This window comes from Megalobrama amblycephala, linkage group LG5 (assembly GCF_018812025.1).
Source record: "Megalobrama amblycephala isolate DHTTF-2021 linkage group LG5, ASM1881202v1, whole genome shotgun sequence".
Classification (NCBI taxonomy): Eukaryota; Metazoa; Chordata; class Actinopteri; order Cypriniformes; family Xenocyprididae; genus Megalobrama; species Megalobrama amblycephala.
Window position 1 is genome coordinate 5715161 of NC_063048.1, and position 23506 is coordinate 5738666.

General features: G+C 45.6%; 1 pseudogene; it reads right to left on the reverse strand.

Moving 5' to 3' along the window:
• Positions 1–241: 241 nt before the first annotated feature.
• On the reverse strand, positions 242–20240 carry LOC125268331 (annotated as a pseudogene).
• Positions 20241–23506: the final 3266 nt, after the last annotated feature.

Here is a 23506-nt window from a genome sequence, read left to right on the forward strand (position 1 = left end):
GCATGAATATAAAACAGCTTAAAGAAACACTAACACACTTCATATGACTATATATGTATGTATATATATATATATATATATGTATATATATATATATATATATATATATATATATATATATATATATATATATATATATACACACACACACACACACACATAGTCATATGAAATGTGATATATATATATATATATATATCATTAGATATTAAAAATGAGGATATACATTTAATGAATTTTAATAAACAACAAATAAGCAAATAAAGCATTCTATCCTCTAAAAGCATCTGGAAGCAGCAATACTGAAAGCAACATCACTTTCAGATTTTCATCAACCATAGATCTTCTGATTATATTTTTATTGTTTGTGATTGAAATCAGTTCTGGGATGTTCTCTTAATAGCTTTCATCGGAACAATACTTATTTCAGGAAACTAAGGACCATCTTTTTCCTTGGGTTTGGCCTACAGAACACATGATATTATTAACAGGTTAAACTAATTACTGGCCTATTATTAGTGAATTGAAAACAGAAAATGCAACCTACCTTCTCATATTTTCCACATCATTCACAGTTTCTGGGAGAGCAACACCTTTCATTTCTGGTAAAAGCATCACTAGTCCACTGTACAGAACAGACATGGCCCCTGTATATGGTGACAGAGAGAAATGTAATATGCCAAACACAATGAAATTATTTGTATTTGCATTTGCATTTGTCTTTCCTCACCATAGACAAACATAGGAAGTTCTTGCCAAATACTAGCTAATCTGTACAGAATAAATGGAGCAACAACTGCCCCAATGTCACTGGCTGAAGAGCACACAGACAGACCCAAGTTTCTGTAAAATAGGCAACAAAAAAAAGTGTATATTACTAACAAAACAGAGAACATTGAATTGAATGTGTATTTAAAGTGCCCCTATAATGGATTTTTGAAAATTACCTTTCATGTATGTTTCATGTGTAACATAGCTCTAAGTGAATGAAAACATCCTGCAAAGTTTTAAATCTGAAAGTGCACCGTATATAAAGTTATTGTCTATCAAATGTAAGAGTCGACTCTGAGTCAATTAAACGAGTTGTTTGTAAACATATCCCAAGCCGTTTGGTTGTTACATCAAAACGAAATATTAGCATATTGCCCGCCCACTTATTGTGCGCGCAGACGCCAGGGAAAACTTGAAACTCTTGAGTTGCTTTATTTCCTCTCTTTTTATATCTCTCTTCCCTCTTGCCTTTCACTAGTTCACACTTACAAATAATCAGATAGTAAATAGTATGCGTAATAATATGCGTATTTGGCGTGCTGTCCGAGGAGAGGGATCCGAGCTCTGTATTTGGCCCGAACCCAGAGTACTCCCCCCGTATTTCTGGTTAGGAAAGTAACCAGGCGAGTGTGAGGAGACGGGGTGGTGGAGGGATGCTGAATATGGGTGTCGAGGAATATGGGTGAGTCGACTGTGTTTATATGCCTTCACTCATGCTGATTGGGTAGATATGTTTATTACTGATTGTTGACAGCTGGCTGAAATGACGTGATGATTAGTCAGATTATTTGAATGTTGCTCCTTCCAAATTTTGTTAATAAAACATCATTTTCCGGTTCATTTTTTGCCACATGTAGTTAGTTTGTTAAACTACCTGCTCTAGTTGATGTCAAACTTGGGTTGTAATGAAGATGAGAAAAGGATATAATCGCAGCAGTATGTAATTATTAAACCGACCTGAAAACACTATGAAACACTATGAAACAAAACAACCACACACAAAGCAGAATGGACCACTGAACAAAGGAAACTGAGGACTTAAATACAAGGTAAATGAGGGAACGAAATGAACAACAGGTGAACTTAGCTAGTTATTAACTGGCAAACACAAGCAAACTAGGTCAAGATACAATGATATGGAACAGCAATAGAACAGTACCAAACCAAACCAAACCACAAAGGCTACGTTCAGACTGTCAGTCGAAATCTGATTCTTGTGCATATCCGATTGAAATCCAATCAGATTTAGCATGTGTGAACAGCAACATTTTTTTTTTACAAATCCGTTTCAAGCTACATTCATATGTGGTTTGAAATCCATTTCAGTCTAAACACTCTGATTGGATTTCGCATGGTTTATGTGACTTTCTCACGCCACATAAAATGTAAACATCAGACTTTGCTATAGAAAACATGCTGAAAGTTGCTGCAGAAACAAGGTTGTGTTGTTGCAAAGTGCCAGATGGGCAGAAAATGACAATATAACGGAGACAAGTTTTGAAACCGGCGGAGACGACGGCCCGGTGCCTCAAAGTCACAACTAGCCCTATTGTAACTTCCCTGACCATAACCGTGTCAGACTAACATCACTGAAGTTCATCATCCTTCACTCAACACGGACGTTAACAAATTCATCACCATCGAACTACTGAACCATCAAGACTTTCATCTGAGATTGCATCTGGATGCTTATTCAATGGCTTTGGCAAGTATATCATTCATTTAACTAACTACACAGAAGTTTAGTAAAAGCTTGTATAACCCCTTGTTACCAAGGTGCCAATGGTTTCAGATGGTCAACTGACTCTTACACTTCCATAGCTTCAAAACCTTTCCATTTTCCATGTACGTGTGATTTGTGTGTATGGATTTGTTTAGACTAGTTATGTGTTCGTGATTTAGGTAAATAAAACTTTTGTGCACATTCACGTGAGTGTTGATTCTGTAGTACTGTACCCAGTAAGAAGGGTTATTTTTCTGTGGCTATGAAAATAGTTGATAGACAATTAATACTGACAGTTCGCTGGATGAACAAGTTAATTGACTGAATATTCCATCTGCTACATCAAGTTTATGTTATTTTGCTACATTAAGGCTAATTTTGGGCCCAATTCTCCCCTTTCAACAATCATATGTAATGTCCTGATTATCTTGATGGATCTACAAATTATCCTATCAGATTTTCCTGTGGTGTGAGGTGTGTTAAGAGTGATTGAATCTGCTCGGAAGAACGTCGGGGCTGCACCAATCTCAAATTGTACATATCCAACATGTTGATTATTTATGATCAGAAATCCTGTTGTGTGGGGGGAACCTCGAGGACAAACATGCATGAACTCTGTAGATTATCGTGTGGAATGAAACGATACCCAATCAGAAAGCAAGCTTATTGAATACGTAAGCATAACACGACTTAATTCAAACCCGTGAATTTTCTGTAAAAAGCAGTCTAAACACTATTATCGCCATTTCTTGTTGCCCGTCGTCCATCATGTTTGTTCACAGTCTGGACTTTAGTTGTTTGTGAATGAAATCTGTCTTGGCCACATTATGGTTCCCTTTTATGGGAACATCGACGCTGCGTAGTCGCTTTGGGAACGCCTCTGCGTGATTACGTCTTGAAGCACTTGTGTAATCGAACCAATAGTGTAACGGGACGTCAGAGCGGGTGACGTCACGGACCAGGAAACTATAAAGCACCCCTGAGAACAAAGAACGCTAGCTTCTGTGTCTTCAGCAAGCGCTCTGTGTATTGTGTGTCTTATTTGGTGTTGTCTGCCTGTTCTACAGCTCGAAAATATCTCTTAGTCCGAGGGCAAGAGTATTTTCAGTCCACCAAGCACTTATATATATATATATATATATAGAAAGACACATTTATAAATATGGCGACAGGCAAGCAGCAGTTTGTTCAGTGTGCTTCTCCCTGCCCTCGCTTCATCACGGGTTATGTGTAGCCTGTTTGGGAGTGGAGCATGCCCAGGCAGCTCTCGAGGGAGCTGTCTGTGTGCATTGCGAAAAGTTAACGCTCCGTACACTCCGTTTACGCCGGGCGTTCTTCGAGAAAGATAAAGAAGGCGCCACGGCGAGTGTTCCCCAGGGATCGGGTCCCGCTGCTGCTGAGGCACAGCGGCGGCTTCATTCCTGGGGTTCACAGATGGATCTGGTGGAGGGGTTAGAGACGGGCCCAGCCCTATCTCGGCCCTCACCCGCCAGACCCAGTGTCTCTCCTTTGGTTGCGGAAGCACGCGCTGCGGTTTCTTCCCCCAGAGGAGAGGCACCAGCGCTTCACCTGTCTAGCTCTGAGGAGTTGGATGTGGTGAGCGTTGAAGCTGGAGAGGAGGACTCGCCATCCTCATCTCCAGCGTATGAGGAGCTGCTGGAGGTTGTGACTAGGGCAGTGGCAAAACTTAATATCGAATGGCCAGCAGAAAAAAGCGAAGCGCGTCACAAAAGCAAACTGCATGAGCGCTTTCTCCCTGCCCGGTCACAGCCTCAGCGTCGGGGATTACCATTCTTTCCCGACCTCCACACCGAGGTGACGAGGTCGTGGAAAAAGCCAGCACAATATCGTGTATATAACCCTCAAACATCAATATATTCCAATATATTAGGGCTTAAACAACACGGCTATGGGACGATGCCTCGGATCGAAGAGACGCTCGCGAGCTATCTCTCGCCCGAGTCCGCGTCGTCCCTAAAATCCCTGACGCTGCCCACCAGACCGCTAAGAACAACATCAGCTCTGGTGGGCAAAGCATATGCCTCAGCAGGTCAGGCCGCAGCGTGTTTACACACAATGTCTGTTCTCCAAGCATATCAGGCTGACCTGCTGGGGGAGATTGATGAGAGCGGTGAGGCTAGTTTTGAAGTAATTCAGGAACTTCGTAAAGCCACTGATCTATCTCTCCGTGCCACCAAGGAGACGGCAAAAACAATCGGTCGCTCTATGGCAGCCCTGGTGGCAACGGAGAGGCATTTATGGCTAAATCTATCAGACATAAGAGAAAGAGATAAGAGCGTCTTATTGGATGCGCCGCTGTCTCCCCTGGGCCTCTTCGGCGACTCTGTCACTTCGGTCGTCGAGAGGTTCCAGGAGGCAAAAAAGCAGTCAGCGGCCTTCCAGAAGTTCCTCCCTCGCCGCTCTCTCCCGTCCGAGGCTGCTGAGCGAGAGCAGCCTCGGGCGTCTAGCAGCTCCTCATCCGCGCAGAGAGCGCAACAAAAACAGAGTGTTGCTGCCCGTGCTCCCCCGCAAAGAGCTTGGGGACCGGGTCGGGCAACACAGTCGAAGCCTTCCCGGGGTAGAACAGATCTGAGGACTGTTATTATCGCCAGGAAGGCTTCGAAGAAGTCCTGACGCCAGTGGCCCAGGACTTCCGAGGGTAGCCCCCTCCGGAGGGGGTCCTGTATTAAAATCTATAAAATTAACTCCCCTCCGGCACCCTCAAGGGGCCGTTCTGCCAACCCTGCCACCTCGTGTGCTTCAGGGCGCAGCGGTCCCCACCGACTCTCTGAGGGGGGTCGGTCAGCGCTTGATTCGGCTGCTCCCTGCCGGTACGCCGCTTCAGGGCGCCGAGCCAAGTGCTCAAAAAACACCAGAGGCCAGTCTCGAGAGACTGGTTCCCTTAGTGAAATTTCTGGAGGAATGGAAACGTCTTCCCAACATTTCTCAATGGGTACTGCGTATGATAGAAAAGGGTTACAAAATACAATTCGGGTTTCGCCCGCCCCGGTTCAATGGGGTCCTCCCTACAGTGGTGGGCCCCCAGCAGTCTCTGGTTATGGAACGAGAAGTTATGACACTTTTGCAAAAAGGAGCTATAGAGAGGGTTCCTCCTCCCAGCAAACAGTCAGGGTTTTACAGCCGTTACTTCATTGTTCCGAAGAAGGATGGAGGGTTGCGTCCCATAATAGATTTACGTATGTTAAATCGTTCAGTACAAAAACTCAAGTTCAAGATGCTAACACTCAAACAGATCACCACTCAGATCAGGTCCGAGGACTGGTTTGTGACAATAGATCTGAAAGACGCTTACTTTCATGTGTCAATCCATCCTTCACATTGGAAGTACCTCAGGTTTGCTTTCGGGGGCGAAGCTTACCAATACAAAGTTCTTCCTTTTGGCCTATCCCTTTCACCCCGCACCTTCACGAAGTGCGTGGATGCAGCCCTGGCTCCTCTGAGACTCCAGGGCATCCGCATACTGAATTACATCGACGATTGGTTGATTTTAGCTCAATCAGAGCAACAGGCAGTTCTACATCGAGATGTAGTTCTGTCACACATGAGAAGGTTAGGGTTGAGACTCAATGCCAAGAAGAGTGTGCTTCTACCAGCTCAGACTACCAACTATCTAGGGGTAGTTTGGGATTCTACTACGATGCAGGCACGTCTGTCTCCTGCTCGGGTGAATTCCATTCTCTCAACCGTGAAAGGGGTGAAATTAGGCCAGTCACTCACTGTAAAACAGTTTCAGAGACTGTTGGGTCTGATGGCAGCAGCGTCCAACGTGATACCTTTTGGCCTGCTGCACATGAGACCCTTACAGTGGTGGCTCAGGACCAGGGGGTTTTCTCCGAGGGGAAATCCTCTCCGCATGATCAAAGTCACGCGGCGATGCCTTCGTGCTTTATCCATGTGGAGGAAGCCCTGGTTCCTGTCCCAGGGTCCTGTGCTGGGAGCTCCTTGTCGTCGCGTAATGCTAACGACGGACGCATCTCTCACAGGCTGGGGGGCGATCATGAGTGGTCGCTCGGCTCAGGGTCTTTGGGAGGACCATCATCGTTCTTGGCACATAAATCGGCTGGAAATGATGGCAGTATTTCGAGCACTCAAGTACTTCCTCCCAGACCTGAGGGGCCACCACGTGCTGGTCCGTACAGACAACATGTCGGTGGTCTCATATATCAACCATCAGGGGGGTCTGAGGTCTCGTCAGTTGTACAAACTAGTCCTTCGGATCCTCCTGTGGTCCCAGGGGAAGCTCCTCTCCCTGAGAGCAGCTTACATCCCGGGGCGTCAAAATGTGGGGGCAGACATCCTGTCGAGGCAGGGGCCGAGGCCCGGGGAATGGAGACTCCACCCCGAGGCGGTGGAGTTGATATGGAAGGAATTCGGTCGCGCAGAAGTTGACTTATTTGCCTCGAAAGAGACGTCTCACTGCCCGCTGTGGTACTCACTAACTCATCCATCCCCTCTGGGGTTGGATGCCATGGTACAGACGTGGCCGAGGCTGCGTCTGTACGCCTTCCCCCCGATTGCTCTGCTCCCCGGAGTTCTGGAGAGGGTTCGGCGGGACGGGGCCCGTCTCATATTGGTAGCCCCGTTCTGGCCAACCTGAGTATGGTTCACGGACTTAGTGTCCCTTCTAGACGGCTCCCCCATGGAGATTCCAATCAGGTAGGACCTTCTGTCTCAAGCGGGCGGCACAATAATTCATCCCCGCCCAGAGTTATGGAAACTGTGGGCTTGGCCTCTGAGGGGGCCGAGCTCATAGAATCTGGTCTCCCAACTGAGGTTGTGGAGACCATACTCCACTCCAGAGCTCCGTCCACGAGAAAACTATATGCATACAAGTGGAAGCTGTTCGCTACTTGGTGTAGCCAGTCTCAAGTGGACCCGTTCCACTCCTCTATCAGTCACGTACTGCAATTTCTCCAAGAAAAATTCTCGGATGGCCTAACTCCTTCTACATTAAAGGTCTATATAGCAGCAATCTCCGCTTATCACGCTCCTTTGGAGGGTGTTTCTGTGGGAAGAAACCCACTAGTCATACGTTTTCTCTGTGGCACCCAGAGGCTGAGGCCGGTTGTACGTACAAAAACTCCTTCCTGGGACTTAGCTATTGTACTCGAAGGGCTGTCTGCGGCTCCCTTTGAACCTTTGGAGGAAGTACATGAGAAATTCCTCACGCTAAAAAACGTATTTTTGCTGGCTATTGCATCTCTTAAAAGAATTGGGGATCTTCAGGCACTTTCAGTTGCTCCTTCATACTTGGACTTTGCGCCGGGAATGGTCAAAGCTTTCTTGCATCCTAGACCTGGGTACATACCCAAGGTCCCTACTCATGTCCCAGGACCTATTGTACTGCAGGCCTTCTGTCCTCCACCTTTCACAAATGAGGATCAGGAAAAACTAAATCTGCTCTGCCCAGTGAGGGCTTTAGACACCTACGTCCACAGAGCTGCCCTGTGGCGAAAAACAGAACAACTGTTTATATGTTACGGGTCCCCTAACAAGGGAGCTCCCGCGTCTAAGCAGAGAATGAGCAAGTGGGTGGTCGAGGCCATCTCTCTTGCTTATAAGTCCTGCGGACAGCCCTCACCTTTGGCCGTCCGGGCACATTCTACCAGGGGTATGGCTGCCTCAAAGGCTCTGATTTCGGGGGTTCCCCTCAATGATATCTGTGATGCTGCTGGGTGGTCATCTCATCATACTTTCGTTAGGTTCTACAACCTTGACTTGGCTCCACTCCAGGGTCCTCAGTACTATCATCCTGAAAGGTGATTCAGACAGTCATTTGGTCTTATGACCTAGTTGGGATAGCGTTCCCAAAGCGACTACGCAGCGTCGATGTTCCTATGAAAGGGAACGTCTCGGGTTACGTTTGTAACCCTGGTTCCCTGAATAAGGGAACGAGACGCTGCATAGCTTAGCCATACTCCCTGCACGCCTGTGAGCGCTTGCTTCATCCGTATCAGAAGCTAGCGTTCTTTGTTCTCAGGGGTGCTTTATAGTTTCCTGGTCCGTGACGTCACCCGCTCTGACGTCCCGTTACACTATTGGTTCGATTACACAAGTGCTTCAAGACGTAATCACGCAGAGGCGTTCCCAAAGCGACTACGCAGCTCTCCACACACTATAGGAACAAAACTGTTAAATCTATGATTTTTTTATTGTCATCTTTGTGGTCTCTCACATTTTGAAAATCTGATAAGAGCATGTTTGCATGCACACCAGTAAGCTGATAACTCACATATCAGCTTATTGAAATAACCAGTTTTTTTACCGTTTACATGCAAACCAGTAAATTGACAAAACAAGTAAACCACGTTGTCAGACTTACATGACTTTATTAATAAATCTTTAATTTAAGTTAATCATAATTTATTAATAAATCGGGTTATTTCCCTGTAGTGACATCAAAAAATATGTCAGTTGTGATGTTAAATAAAGCTTACAACATGTCAGTGAGAAACTTACGGCTCATATAGTATTCTCTCATGCAGTTACAGATGCAGCGTATTGTACATCCTGATATTGCTGAGTTAAATGTGCTCCTGGGTCAACATATTTTGTTGATCGTGGAACAACATTCTAGTCTGAAAATTTAATCTTAACCCTATTCCTACCCCTAAACCTAATCCTACCCAAAAGTTATCCCAAAAAATCAGAGGGAAATGATAGATGAATAACACTGATGTAGAAGCACCAGTTCATGATTTTAAGCCTAAACTTGACATAATCTGTAAACTTGTCCCTGAAATCTGATTGGTTGATTTGAATGTTGTTCCAGGATCAACAAAAATGATGCTCAGCAATATCAGGTTATGTCAGCGTGCTGACCGTACCACTTCTACTTCTGTTGTACGAGAGATGAGAACACATTTTTACAATTTTCTGGGCCTTGAAAGAGTCTGTGTTTGTGATATATGTCCTTCTTCCTTTCCTGCAAAATGCTCACTCTGTCTGGATGAGTTTATATCTGCACTTAGGATGCGTTTCTGTCATGTATCACACATGCACACTTCAATAAGCTGACGGAAAGGTTGATGCGTTTACATGCCACGCGAAATCAGAGTAAGAGGCAAAAAACTACCTGTTCCAACCAGTTTATGCTCAAGTCGTTTATGAACTTACTCCGATAAAAGAAAACAGGTTACCATGTTTACATGACCACGTTCATTGTCGGCTTATTAAGCATAATCGGCTTTGTAAACGCACTCTTTTATTGTGTTCCAGCCTTTAGGCCTTTGATACAGTTTCCAGTGAATCATTATCAAAGATTTGCTTCTCTAGCAGCCTTGTACACTTATATTTTGTTTGGCATACTTTAACTATTTACTTTTTTTGTTATTTAATCTTTTTATTTTTATATTTTGTTTTACGTTACTCTAGTCATTGATTTTTATCAGTTCTTCAATATTTTGGTTTTGTTCTTTTTCATGATTTCTCTCCCCATTTCTGTGATCTTGTTTGAGTCTCCTCTGGATCAGTCCTGTCGTGTTTTGAGTTCTGTCCTGCCCTGCTACCTGAGACTTCTCTGCCCGCTGGTTCCCTTTGCCTGGCAGCCTGACCAGTTCAGCACCTGTGAGCTTAAAGCATGAGATCTCTGATTCATTGTGCCCTTGTCTGATCTTCACCATAACCTTCTACCTGGTGCTGCCACTGCTTCTCCTGTTTTCCAGCCTGTTGTCACCCGGGGCTGGTTCCAGCAGTCATCTCAGCTTGCCTGCCACTTGTGCCCTTCCCTGTTCTTGAAATGTTTTTATGCCTCACCTACCTACTTGTGTTCTGTCTGCTGTACTGTTAATAAAATCTATTACTATTCATTCAACTTTTGGGTCCGCTCTGTCATTCAGACCTGACAGATGGACATTGCCACATTAAGTGTATGCAGATAGAAAGATCAACTAGGAGAAGTTGGTCTCTGTTAAAGGATTTTGAAAAAAAAAAAAAGTTTGTAAAATAGCAGTATGCCAACCAACGATAATCTTGAGACAAAATTACAAAATACAAATAATTGGCTTTAACCATTAACAATAGAATTAATACACTTTCTGTTTCATATTCCTTGATTGATAAAGACTGAAAAATAATCCAAACCTGAGCGGAGTTGGATACATTTCTGTGTTGGCAAAATTCACGGTCTCATTCCCAATGGCAATAGCCAGTCTTCCTACTATTGCAATGGTTCTTTTCAGCCAGGAAATATCTTGAAAAACAGAATGATGAACACTGTGATTATCAGAATTAAGTGTCATTTTTGAGAAAAAAAAAAAAAAAAAAAAAACTGCCAAAGCATTTCTGGTGGTGTAGCTTACTCGGTGAAATAAACGGTACTGCCAAACAAGCGGCCCCTCCAATAAAATTGACTGTAGCCATGAGGGGGCGTCTGCCAATTCGGTCAACTAAGAAATAAAATATAATTCCAGTTGGAAGCTCCACCAGAGCTGAGATGAGAAAATCCAGGAAAACGTTATCCCCTGTGATTCCTAAACGTAACACCAAACCCTGGAACACCACTGCACCAGTAAACCTTTAGGAAGAGGATGCAACAAAAAATGTAAACGTCACATAGTGCATTTGGTCTAATACAGGAATGGTTTGCTGATTTTAATACTTTGTTATTGATAAATAACTGCAAAAAAATGTGTTTTGGATACATAAAGAAAGCTCACCATGCATATGTCAAGATGAGGGTGTGCTTCCTCATTTTAGGAGTCTTAAATAAATCTTTATAAGAATGGTGTATAATTTCCTCTTGTTTTTCTATCAGAAGATCCATCTGAAAAGTTAATACAAAATAGTTCTTGTTTAATAAATAACAGCAGAATTTTCCAGAGTACTGGTGTAGATGATTACTTATTTGAGACACACTGTACTTATACACAACAAGCACTAATCCCTGATGTGAACTAAAACAAATAGAGCATCATCTAATAGAGATGATAACTGAAGAGACTCTGACAATGATTTTCTTGGGTGCATGTCAATTGAATGGTGGAAGCAGTTTACATGTTTAGGTTTTATTACAAATGTTGACTTTGCAGTTTGGTTTGTACAGATTTTGTTGTACTTGTAATGAAGAAAACTTTTACCTTTCTATAAATTTTGATTAAAAAAAATACCACTAATTTAGTCAGTTTATAAAGCGACAGTCTTGCTCAACAAAATGTCTCAGGTTACAATTGTAACGTCTCGGTTACAAAGGTAACCCTCGTTCCCTGAAGGAGGGAACGGAGACGTACGTCGGACAGACCGACGAATAGGAATCTCGCTAGAGAGGCCAATCTACTTCGAGTGTAACTAAACGAGCCAATGCACATTGGCATGCAATCATATGCATCAGCTGCTTGCCTCGCAGCGCAGGTATATAATGAGCAGCAGGTGCGTTGCATCTTCAGGTTTTCGCTGAGGAGCCGAACCCAGCAGGCGGCAGCATCAGCAGGACAACGCCTGTGGCGACGGGACGTACGTCTCCGTTCCCTCCTTCAGGGAACGAGGGTTACCTTTGTAACCGAGACATTCCCATTCAGTCGGTCACGTTCGACGTACGTCGGACAGACCGACGAATAGGAATCCCTACCAAAGCGCCACAGGAGCTGCCCTCTTCCAGCGCTCTGTTGTGAGCCACCTGAACCCCCTTGCCTAAGGACGGTGGGACCGAGCTCACACAGAGAGGGTCGATCACTGTTGTTCCCAAAACCCACTCAGTGAGACTATTGGATAACACTGGGAAGCGTAGCCTTACATCAGATAAGGAACGCTGCGGAAGCCATATCCTTCCCCGAAGGAGTTATATGGAGAAGTACATATGGACTAACCTTGTAGGTTGTACTGTGCTAACATATGGAAGAACTGGGGTGACTCCAACTCGGTAAGAGGTGGGTTCTCCCAGAGGGAAAGACACGGGCTTCGTTTAGGAGCAACCGTGGAGAAGCCCATATGGGATCCCCGTAGGGTCACACATATGGAACCCAGCCTAAATCCGGTTCTCAAGGATTCAACGGAGTATAGGCCTGGCGCCGGACGCTCCGCCACGTCGGCTGCCGAAGGGTAACCGGAGGACTCAACAGGGTCTGCCCGTAGGGACTCTCTGGAGAAAAAAGAACGCGCATGTGCAGCGCAGCAAGCCGACACTAAGCCGGGGCCTCTCCGTGCCTCTGACCTGAGGCGAGAACACGGGAGGAGACCGGCTCGACACGAAGGCTATAGTATCTAGCGAACGTGTTAGGTGTCGCCCAGCCCGCAGCTCTACAAATGTCTGTTAGCGAGGCGCCACGAGCCAGCGCCCAGGAGGATGCTACACCTCTCGTGGAGTGAGCATGCAACCTGAGCGGGCAGGGCACGCCCTGAGCTTGGTAAGCCAGGGCGATGGCATCCACTATCCAGTGGGCCATCCTCTGCTTGGAGACAGCCTTTCCCTTCTGCTGGCCTCCGTAACAGACAAAGAGCTGGTCTGAGGTCCTGAAGCTTCGAGTTCTGTCTATGTACAGTCGCAAGGCGCGGACTGGACAGAGCAAAGCCAGGGCTGGGTCTGCCTCCTCCGAGGGCAGCGCTTGCAGGCTCACCACCTGGTCCCTGAAGGGAGTGGTAGGAACCTTGGGCACATAGCCAGGCCGGGGTCTCAGTACCACGTGGCTGTCACCCGGCCCGAACTCTAGGCACGATTCGTCGACCGAAAATGACTGCAGGTCCCCTACCCTCTTGATAGAGGCCAATGCAACCAGCAGCAAAGTCTTCATAGACAGAATCTTTAAATCTGCTGACTGCAAAGGCTCAAAGGGAGCAATCTGGAGTGCTCTTAGCACCAGAGCGAGGTCCCAAGAGGGTATGGAGGGGGGATGAGGAGGATTTAACCGTCTCGCCCCCCTAAGGAACCTGACGACCAGGTCGTGCTGACCAACAGATTTGCCATCTATGTGGTCGTGGTAAGCGGAGATAGCAGCAGAATGGACTTTGAGGGTGGAGGGGGACAGCCTACGCTCCAACCCTTGCTGCAAGAAGGAAAGCACGACACCGATCGAGCATCTTCGGGGGTCTTCTCGACGAGAAGAGCACCACTCGACGAACAGGTTCCACTTCGAGGCATAAGCATGTCTCGTAGACAGTGCACGAGCCGAAGTGATGGTGTTAAGTACCTCGGGGGGTAAGTCACCTAGAACCTCCGCGTCCCGTCCAGGGACCAGACATGGAGTTTCCAGAGGTCTGGACGCGGGTGCCAAAGAGTGCCCCGTCTCTGAGAAAGAAGGTCCTTTCCTCAGAGGAATGGGCCAGGGAGGGGCTGTCGCGAGGAGTGAGAGTTCTGGGAACCAGGTCCGGTTGGGCCAGTAAGGGCGCAACTAACAAGACCTGCTCCTCGTCCTCCCTGACTTTGCACAGGGTCTGTGCAAGTAGGCTCACTGGGGGAAACGCATATTTGCGCAGGCCCCGGGGCCAGCTGTGTGCCAGTGCGTCTGTCCCGAGTGTTCCCCCGGTCAGAGAGTAAAACAACTGGCAGTGGGAGGTTTCTGGTGAGGCAAACAGGTCTACCTGAGCCTCTCCGAACTCTCTCCAGATCAGCTGAACCACCTGGGGGTGGAGTCGCCACTCTCCTGGCAGCGCAGCTCGTGATAGCACGTCGGCCACACGGTTGAGCACACCGGGAACATGAATGGCGCGAAGCGACCTCAGATGCTTCCGACTCCACAGGAGGAGATGGCGGGCGAGTTGCGACATGCGTAGACCACCTTGACGGTTGATGTACGCAACGGTCGCAGTGTTGTCCCTACGGACCAGTACATGCTTGCCCCGTAGCGGGCCTTTGAGGCGGCTCAGAGCAAGGCGTACTGCCAGCAACTCGAGGCAATTGATGTGCCAATGCAGATGGGGTCCCGTCCAAACCCCTGACACTGCATGCCCGTTGTACGTGGCACCCCAGCCGGTGGCAGAAGCATCTGTGAACACCACAGCATGCCGGGACACTTGTTCTAGGGGCACTCCTGCCCGGAGAAACAAAGGGTCCGACCACAGACTGAAGGTTTGGCGGCACTCCTGAGTGACTTGGCACCCGGAACGTGCCGCGTTGCCACGCCCATCTCGGGACTCAGGCCGTGAAGCCAGTGCTGAAGCGGTCTCATATGAAGCAGACCGAGCGGTGTTACAGCCGCTGCAGCCGCCATATGCCCCAGGAGCCTCTGAAAGAATTTCAGTGGGACCGCTGTCCTGCCGTTGAACGTATTCAGGCAGTTCAAAACCGACCGAGCACGTTCCTCTGTGAGGCGTGCTATCTGTTCGACCGAATCCAACTCCATACCGAGAAAAGAGATCCTCTGCACTGGGGCGAGTTTGCTCTTTTCCCAGTTGACCCGAAGCCCCAACTGGCTGAGGTGACTGAGCACCAAGTCCCTGTGTTCGCACAACTGATCCCGAGACTGTGCCAGAATGAGCCAGTCGTCTAGGTAGTTGAGAATGCGAACACCCTGTTCTCTCATGGGAACAAGGGCTCCCTCCACGACTTTCGTGAAGACGCGGGGAGACAGGGCCAGCCCGAAGGGTAGGACTCTGTACTGATATGCTCGACCTTCGAACGCGAATCTCAGGAATGGCCTGTGTCGCGGAAGAATCGAAACATGGAAGTACGCGTCCTTCAGGTCGATCGCTGCAAACCAATCTCGTGGGACGGATGCATTCGAAAATGCGTTTCTGCATGAGCATTTTGAACGGTAGCTTGTGGAGGCTCCGATTCAAAACTCGCAGGTCCAAGATCGGTCGTAACCCGCCGCTTTTCTGGGGTACAATGAAGTAGGGGCTGTAGAACCCTGACCTCAAATCGGCTGGAGGGACCGGCTCTATCGCATCCTTCGCCAGTAGGACTGCGATCTCCGCACGCAGGACAGGGGCATCGGCATCTTTCACTGAAGTGAAGAGGATGCCCCTGAACTTGGGGGGGCGCCGGGCGAACTGAATCGCATAGCCGAGCCTGATGGTCCGAAGGAGCCAGCGAGACGGACTGGGGAGCGCTAGCCAGCAGCAGGTGCAGCAGCTGACCGCCTCGGCAAGATGTGACTAATGGCCTCAGACTGCTTTTGTACAGCCGAGAACTGTTGGGTGAAGTTCTCGACCGCGTCGCCGAAGAGGCCGGTCTGGGACACGGGGGAATTAAGAAACCTGACCTTGTCGGTATCCCTCATGTCCGCGAGACACAGCCAGAGATGGCGTTCCTGGACCACCATGGTGGACATCGCACGACCCACTGACCGAGCCGTAACCTTCGTCGCACGAAGCGCGAGGTCCGTCGCGGCACGAAGTTCTTGCAGAACTTGCGGATCATGACCACCCTCGTGCAGGTCCTTCAGTGCCTTGGCCTGATGGACCTGCAACAACGCCATAGCGTGTAGGGCAGAAGCGGCTTCCCCACAGGCCTGATAAGCCTTGCCGGTAAGATCCGACGAGTACTTACAGGCCCGGGAAGGGAGAGACGGCTCCCCCCGCCTGGTGGAGTTAGGGCACAGTTGCATCGCAACGGCCCGTTCCACAGGGGGTATGCGCGTATAACCCTTCGCCGCTCCGCCATCAAGGGTGGTGAGGGAGGAGCACCCACCGACACGGTTTCGGGCAGTAAAAGGTGCCGTCCACGTGCCAGTGAGCTCTTCATGCACCTCCGGGAAGAAAGGTACCGGGGTGGGGGGCTGAGAACCAGCCCTTGCCACCCCGAGAAACCAATCGTCTAACCTCGAGGGCTCGGGACACGGTGGAGGATTCCACACGAGCCCGACCCTGTTGGCGGCCCGGGAAAGCATAGCCATCATTTCCGGGTCTGAATCGGGCACAGTTGTCACTCCCGAAGGAGGCAGCTGCGCCGACTCGTCATCCCCAGAAGCGTCAGGCTCACCCTCCGATGCAGCGATCGACATCCGGTCGTCTTGGGGAGCTCCGAAGGATACGGATGGTACACACCTCTGGGGTGGTCCACCGCGTTCCCCCGGCAGCTCTACTGGCTGCGGAGTGCAAGAGGGGCGAGGGTTCCTAGGGGGTTGGTTCCCCGAAGGAAGCGCGCTCACCGTAATCCTCAAGTCACTGGACCCGCTGCCCGAAGCAACCCTCTGGGGAGGATTGGAACGAGGCATGGGGACCGGGACTCCGCCCCTTTGCAGGAACTGGAGTCTCGACCGCAACTCCGCGACGGTCATCTTCCCACAATGGGTACATGACTCGTCCACAAACGCCGCCTCAGCGTGCCTTAAGCCCAAGCACGCGATACAGCGTTGGTGACCATCCCGAGGCGCCAGGTAACGACCGCATCCAGAAACACACAAGTAGAACGACATCTTTAAAAAGACGCGAACTACTTGTGTAAGCTCTTTCAAGGACTGACTCTTTTAGGTGCTGAAGCACGCAGGGGAAAAGCCGCTGCAACACAGACAGGGAAATGTGCAGCCTGTCGTGTGCACTCTCCTTGAAGGCGCTCTCTTACCAGCTGTAACAACAGCTTTTTAGCGCTCTAGGCGCACCGTTTCACCAGCCGTGAGAACGGCCTTCACGCTGACTACAGCTTCTTGCTCAAAATAAAAAGGCAAAAGGAAAAACAAAGGAGAAAATCGGCCCCGCTGCTGCGCTGTCCGCCTGCACCGCAACAAAGAGACGTCTCGAAGAGCTGACTCGTTTTCCAACACTCGTGCTTTCAGTAGCTTTCTTCACACTGTTGCAGAAGTTTGGCTCCGAAGCGAAAAGCTGAAGATGCAACGCACCTGCTGCTCATTATATACCCGCGCTGCGAGGCAAGCAGCTGATGCATATGATTGCATGCCAATGTGCATTGGCTCGTTTAGTTACACTCGAAGTAGATTGGCCTCTCTAGCGAGATTCCTATTCGTCGGTCTGTCCGACGTACGTCGAACGTGACCGACTGAATGGGAACCATGGTTCCCTAAGATGGGGGAACAAGACACTGCAAGAACATGCAAGCACTAAAATATCAGTAATTGGCCCTTCAGGCAGCAGCCTTGTTGTTGCTGCTCCTATGTCCTTACTGATACTTGTGAAGGAAGGCAAACAAGAGTAGGACATAATTTTGCGGTTGTCCAGTAGCTTATCTCCCAGGCTCTAGAAAAACAAGGAACTGCAAGGGAGCTTAGGTCCTACTTAAAGACCCCAATGTTAGGCACTCTATCTAAGCCCTGCTATAGCTAGTGCTTCATCTTTTTCTTTTAGCACCAGACCAGAGTATGTGACAGATAACAAGGAGAGACACCCACAGGCAAACTTCCTCTACTTGTTAGTATTGTTAAATCAGGGCCATAGGAGATCCTTCCAAAGGGGAGCTATATCCCTACTTCAAGAACCATCAGTAGTTAAATAAAATAGAGGGAAACTATAAGGCCCTACATAACCTTGGGGGCAGGTGAAAGTATCTTGCAGAAAACGAGATACAATAAAATGGCTAAAATAATCAGCACATCATACCATCATTTTGACTTCCGAACTTATGCTGTATGAAGGAACTTCCCATGCTGGATGACCTGAAGGCAGTCATCATAAAAGGCAGAACAAAAACATTGGATATACTGTACTAGAACAATGAGTGTGATAGTAAGTGTCAAAATACCTCTTGAAAGTCTTTGGGAAGGGATCTTTTATTGCATTTGGCAATGCTCTCAACAATATTTATAGCTTCTTTTGTCTTCCTTTGTGACAGTAACCATCTGGGAGACTCTGGAATAACCCTGTGACAACATTAATGTTTGACATATCCAGTAAATTATATATGATTGAATTGTAAATAGTGATACCAATAACTTATGTAGAATGACCAAAGAGAACCCTCATTTCAAATGTGATTAAGAATAATTCATAAATATGTTATCATTCCATTGCAAGCAATTACCAGTGATAGACCAGAAAGATGAATGTTGGTAGGGTCATGGCCAGCTGTAGATTTTTCCATGAAGGAATGTAATACGCAAGAACAGGAAGGAGCACCAAACCCAACGAGTACAGAGTACGGGATATAACAGAGACAAATTTCCTGTTGTTTGATCCAAAGAATTCAATAACTGTTTTAAAAAAGGAAAATATATCAATAAAATAAGTATGCAGTCTTAAAGCTCCTAGTGCAAGATGTCTACTAGAATCTCAAAACTGCCTTTAATAAACATATCGGTGAAGTTACATGCAAGTGATCGCTTTTCAAATATATTTTTTAAATTACCAAGTTGTTTCATTTACCTACTGATTTAGAGTTCTGATCTGATGTTAGTTCATGTACTTAACAAATAACAGCTACAGTAACTGTAGGATGTCCACAGGCACATAAAAAAGGATTTTATGTACTCACTTAACACATATGTGGCAATCCGTACTCCTTTAGCAAAAAAACCTTGCAAAAATCGGAAGAACAGGAGCAGGGGGTAATAAGGAGAAAAAATAATACATATTCCAGAGACTGCAAGGCCAAATATAGATGCAATAAAGCATGATTTTCTACCAAACCTGTAAAAAAAATGTCATAATAGTAAACCCAATTTGATTTGTTTGAGGCACTCTGAATATACCACAATAAAACATGCTGAGACATGAACGATGGTCCTAAAGCATTTGATCAAACCTGTCAGCTAGGTATCCAGTCACGAGGGCACTTATAAAGAACCCTCCAGCTAAGGATACCTGATTCAGATCTGCAAGCCAGGAATCTTCACAAACCAATGAAAACTAGGATACGTGAGGACAACATTCAGATTAGGGTAAATGTAAAATAAACAATGATCTGATTGCAAAACTAACTAAAAAAGTGTTTCAAGTATCTACACATATCTAAAGAAATGCATGTATTAGACACTTTACTAAGGAGCTGTGTTCAAATTTAAACAATGATGATTTACATTTTTAAGCATGCAAACCCAAAGCAAGCAGATACATATTAATGATTTGTTATTTTCACTTCTGTTTTGAGTCAATTCTGAAGCAGAGCTGGCACAATAGTTATTCTCACCTCTGTTACAATGGTAGACCGGTTCTCATTGAAGGTCCATCCTTCATTACAGGAGGATAGATGAGTGCTGTTATTAAACATGGACTGGTCGGTGGAGACATTACAGGTGAGTGCGCTCTCGTTCCAAAGCATGTCAAACTTTAAACATTTACTAAAGGCATCGCGTGGTCCAGTGCGAGGAATTGTTAGATCCCGCACCTGCTCTTCAGAGAAACCACATTTCTCCTGGAGACCCGCACTTTTACACCAGTGATCTGGCGTATATCCTAAGAATACAACTCCTATTAGCACAAATGCGATCAGCAAAATAGGCAAAGAACCTAAAAGAGAGATTCTCTTCTGATACAACCCGAAATCACCAGCATGTTGCAGAATTTCATCAAAACTAGACATCTTTACAAGGGTTGGTGGAAGCAGTTTCTTTTCAGTCCTTATTTTATCATATGAAGACTGTTGCTGACACTTAAGTCTGGACGTTTGGTGTGGTTTACTGCAGATGCTTCAGAGTAAGTCATGCATGAGCTTTTAAAGGGCTGCCAGGGTGGAGTTATGAAACCTTAAGTATCTGATCAAAGGTCCTCCACGTCATGTGAGGAAACAACATAATCAGAAGATCGGAAACCTGTGTAAAATGTTAAAGGGGAAATGTGAGAAATCTCTTGTAATACTACACCAAAAATGGCAACACAGCATTTAATGAGTTTGTTTGCCCATATAATCTTTAGGCTATTAGGTTAGCTAATTTGGCTTGCTGTCCACTGAGGAGGAGCTCGATGAAGCAGCTTCAACTAGAGCTCTGATATACCCCCCCAGTGAATAAATAGGAATATGATTACATAGGGCACGGTACCTGAGATGAAGGTGTAGTTTGGGGAGGTGTAGGGATGCTGGAACAGCTGAGACTGAAGAGAGGTAAGCAGCTGCTTATATACTCTGGAGGTTGATTGGAAGATTAGATGGGCTCGCTCATCCCTAAATTACATTTAGGAACTTCACTTATTTATAATGCATTACAGAAGTATTTAATGCATTCATTATGCCTTGTAATGCACCTTATAATGCATTGTATGACCTATTAAACTACACAGGGAACCCCAGTTGGTACGTCACTATAATATTTAATGTTCAAATGAACTTATTTGTAGTCTATTTACATTTAAATTACACATAAGGCTGTTTAATAATGTTATAATACTAAATTTTTAATGATATAATTATGTTTCTACTCGTTTTTTTTTTTTTTTTAAATATAAACATTTTTATTTTCATTTTTAAGCTTTAAAAAAAAAACATTTACTCAAACATACAATATTGAACAGGCTAAAGTAAAAATACAATGAATATGCAAAATAGTGCACATATTTAGCAAAATGCTCTCTCTAAGTTTTTTTTTGTTTTTTTTTCTAGCTTACTAACAATTTTTTGGACATTGAATGGCTTCTCTGAGCTAAATGTGATGTTATGTGACAATGAGCATGTTTACATGCACATCAATACACCAATAACCTCCATTCCCTGATGAAGGGAATGAGACATGGTGTTGAAATGCTAACACTATTGGCACACTTGGGAGCACCAAACACCTCTAACACTTCAGAAAAGGCCAACGAGAACTGGCATCTGGAACTGGAATCTGCATGTGTCACTCCCCTGGACAAAGGGGTATAAAAAGGCAGCATCCAACCACTCATTCAGGTTTGTGCTGAGGAGCCAAGTATGTCCTGGCCATTTCAGCGGGCAACATTGCGGCAGGAGGGAAACCAAGTCTGGTTCCCTCCATCAGGGAATGGATGTTACAATAGTAACTGAGATGTTCCCTATCTGTCAGTCACTTCAACGTGATGTCAAAATACTAACACTTGGGGTCCCTATGGAAAATTAATAAGTCCCAAGCACATTAATAGAGAGGTGAAGGGAAGGAAAAGATGTGGTAGAAAAAAGTGTACAAGCAATAGGGATAACCGCACCCTGGAGAGGATTGTGAAACAAAATCCATTCAAAAATGTGGGGGAGATTCACAAAGAGTGGACTGCAACTGGAGTCAGTGCTTCAAGAACCACTACACACAGACATGGGTTTCAGCTGTCGCATTCCTTGTGTCAAGCCACTCTTGAACAACAGACAGCATCAGAAGCGTCTCACCTGGGCTAAAGACAAAAAGGACTGGACTGCTGCTGAGTGGTCCAAAGTTATGTTCTCTGATGAAAGTAAATTTTACATTTCTTTTGGAAATCAGGGTCCCAGAGTCTGGAGGAAGAGAGGAGAGGCACACAATCCACGTTGCTTGAGGTCCAGTGTAACGTTTCCACAGTCAGTGATGGTTTGGGGTGCCATGTCATCTGCTGGTGTTGGTCCACTGTGTTTTCTGAGGTCCAAGGTCAACGCAGCCATATACCAGGAAGTTTTAGAGCACTTCATGCTTCCTGCTGCTGACCAACTTTATGGATATGCAGATTTCATTTTCCAACAGGACTTGGCACCTGCACACAGTGCCAAAGCAACCAGTACCTGGTTTAAGGACCATGGTATCCCTGTTCTTAATTGGCCAGCAAACTCGCCTGACCTTAACCCCATAGAAAATCTATGGGGTATTGTGAAGAGGAAGATGCGATATGCCAGACCCAAAAATGCATAAGAGCTGAAGGCCACTATCAGAGCAACCTGGGCTCTAATAACACCTGAGCAGTGCCACAGACTGATCGACTCCATGCCACGCTGCATTGCTGCAGTAATTCAGGCAAAAGGAGCCCCAACTAAGTATTGAGTGCTGCACATGCTCATACTTTTCATGTTCATACTTTTAAGTTGGCCAAGATTTCTAAATATCCTTTCTTTGTATTGGTCTTCAGTAATATTCTAATTTTCTGAGATACTGAATTTGGGATTCTCCTTAGTTGTCAGTTATAATCATCAAAATTAAAAGAAATAAACATTTGAAATATATCAGTCTGTGTGTAATGAATGAATATAATATACAAGTTTCACTTTCTGAATGGAATTAGTGAAATAAATCAACTTTTTGATGATATTCTAATTATATGACCAGCACCTGTACACACACACACATATAAAGCGCATGTTGTCTTTATGATTGTTTTATATGTATTTGCTTGATGAGTAATTTTATGTTATGATAAATGTTAGTATTAATTTTGTAATTTGTTGCTATATAGTCAATTGTTTTCATTTATATGAATGTGAATTAAAAATTCCAATATTGTTTATTCATCTGTTCTAGCTCTTATGGTGTTGTGAAGGTGTTATGAAGTTAATAAGGACAAATTAAGAAAGGAATACAGTACAACATCAGTTCAGGAGCTAAATCCTTTATTATTTCAACTGGGCTCCTACAATGTTTCCACTCAGAACAGTTTGAAAGTATAATAGTAGTTGTAACAATACAAAACTTATTTGAGGAAGTGCAATCTTTAAAAAGTTTCACCTCATCAGGTTCAGTGATCTCAAACAGGCTGAGCCGTTTTGAATTCCACTGTTGAATGTTCTCCTGAAGTCTTAGCGCCATGACCTTAATGCTTTTGCTTCATAGCTTGACAAGCTTAGATTGTTGTCAAATAATGATATTTTTTAACAGTTTATATTTTTAGCAGTCAAAACTGCTAAGGTTTACTAACCTTCGCACTATTCTCACGTCAAATGCCTGGCACTGATTTTTTTTCCCAACTTGTTTAACATTCAGACTGATGGTTGATTGTTCAGGTTTGTTTGTCCTATTAACACACTGTGGTTGAAAGGCTAACCCCATTTCCCATGTTGCCCTAATGTATAGAGCTACAGTAACACTGATGTACAAAACGGAGAGGGCCATTCAAGCTTAATTTAGAGAAGAAACTGCTCTATTTTTAGTGCCTAATAGATTGAAAACGAACTTCTTTTTATTTGGCCAATACACTTAATAAACTGAAATTCATTGAAAAACTAATTACAAAATCTGTATAGCTCTGCGGAACTAGAATGACTAGATTGGGTGCTGTTGAACATGCCCCAAAGATTAATGCATTGTATTTACATTTTGTTCAGACTAA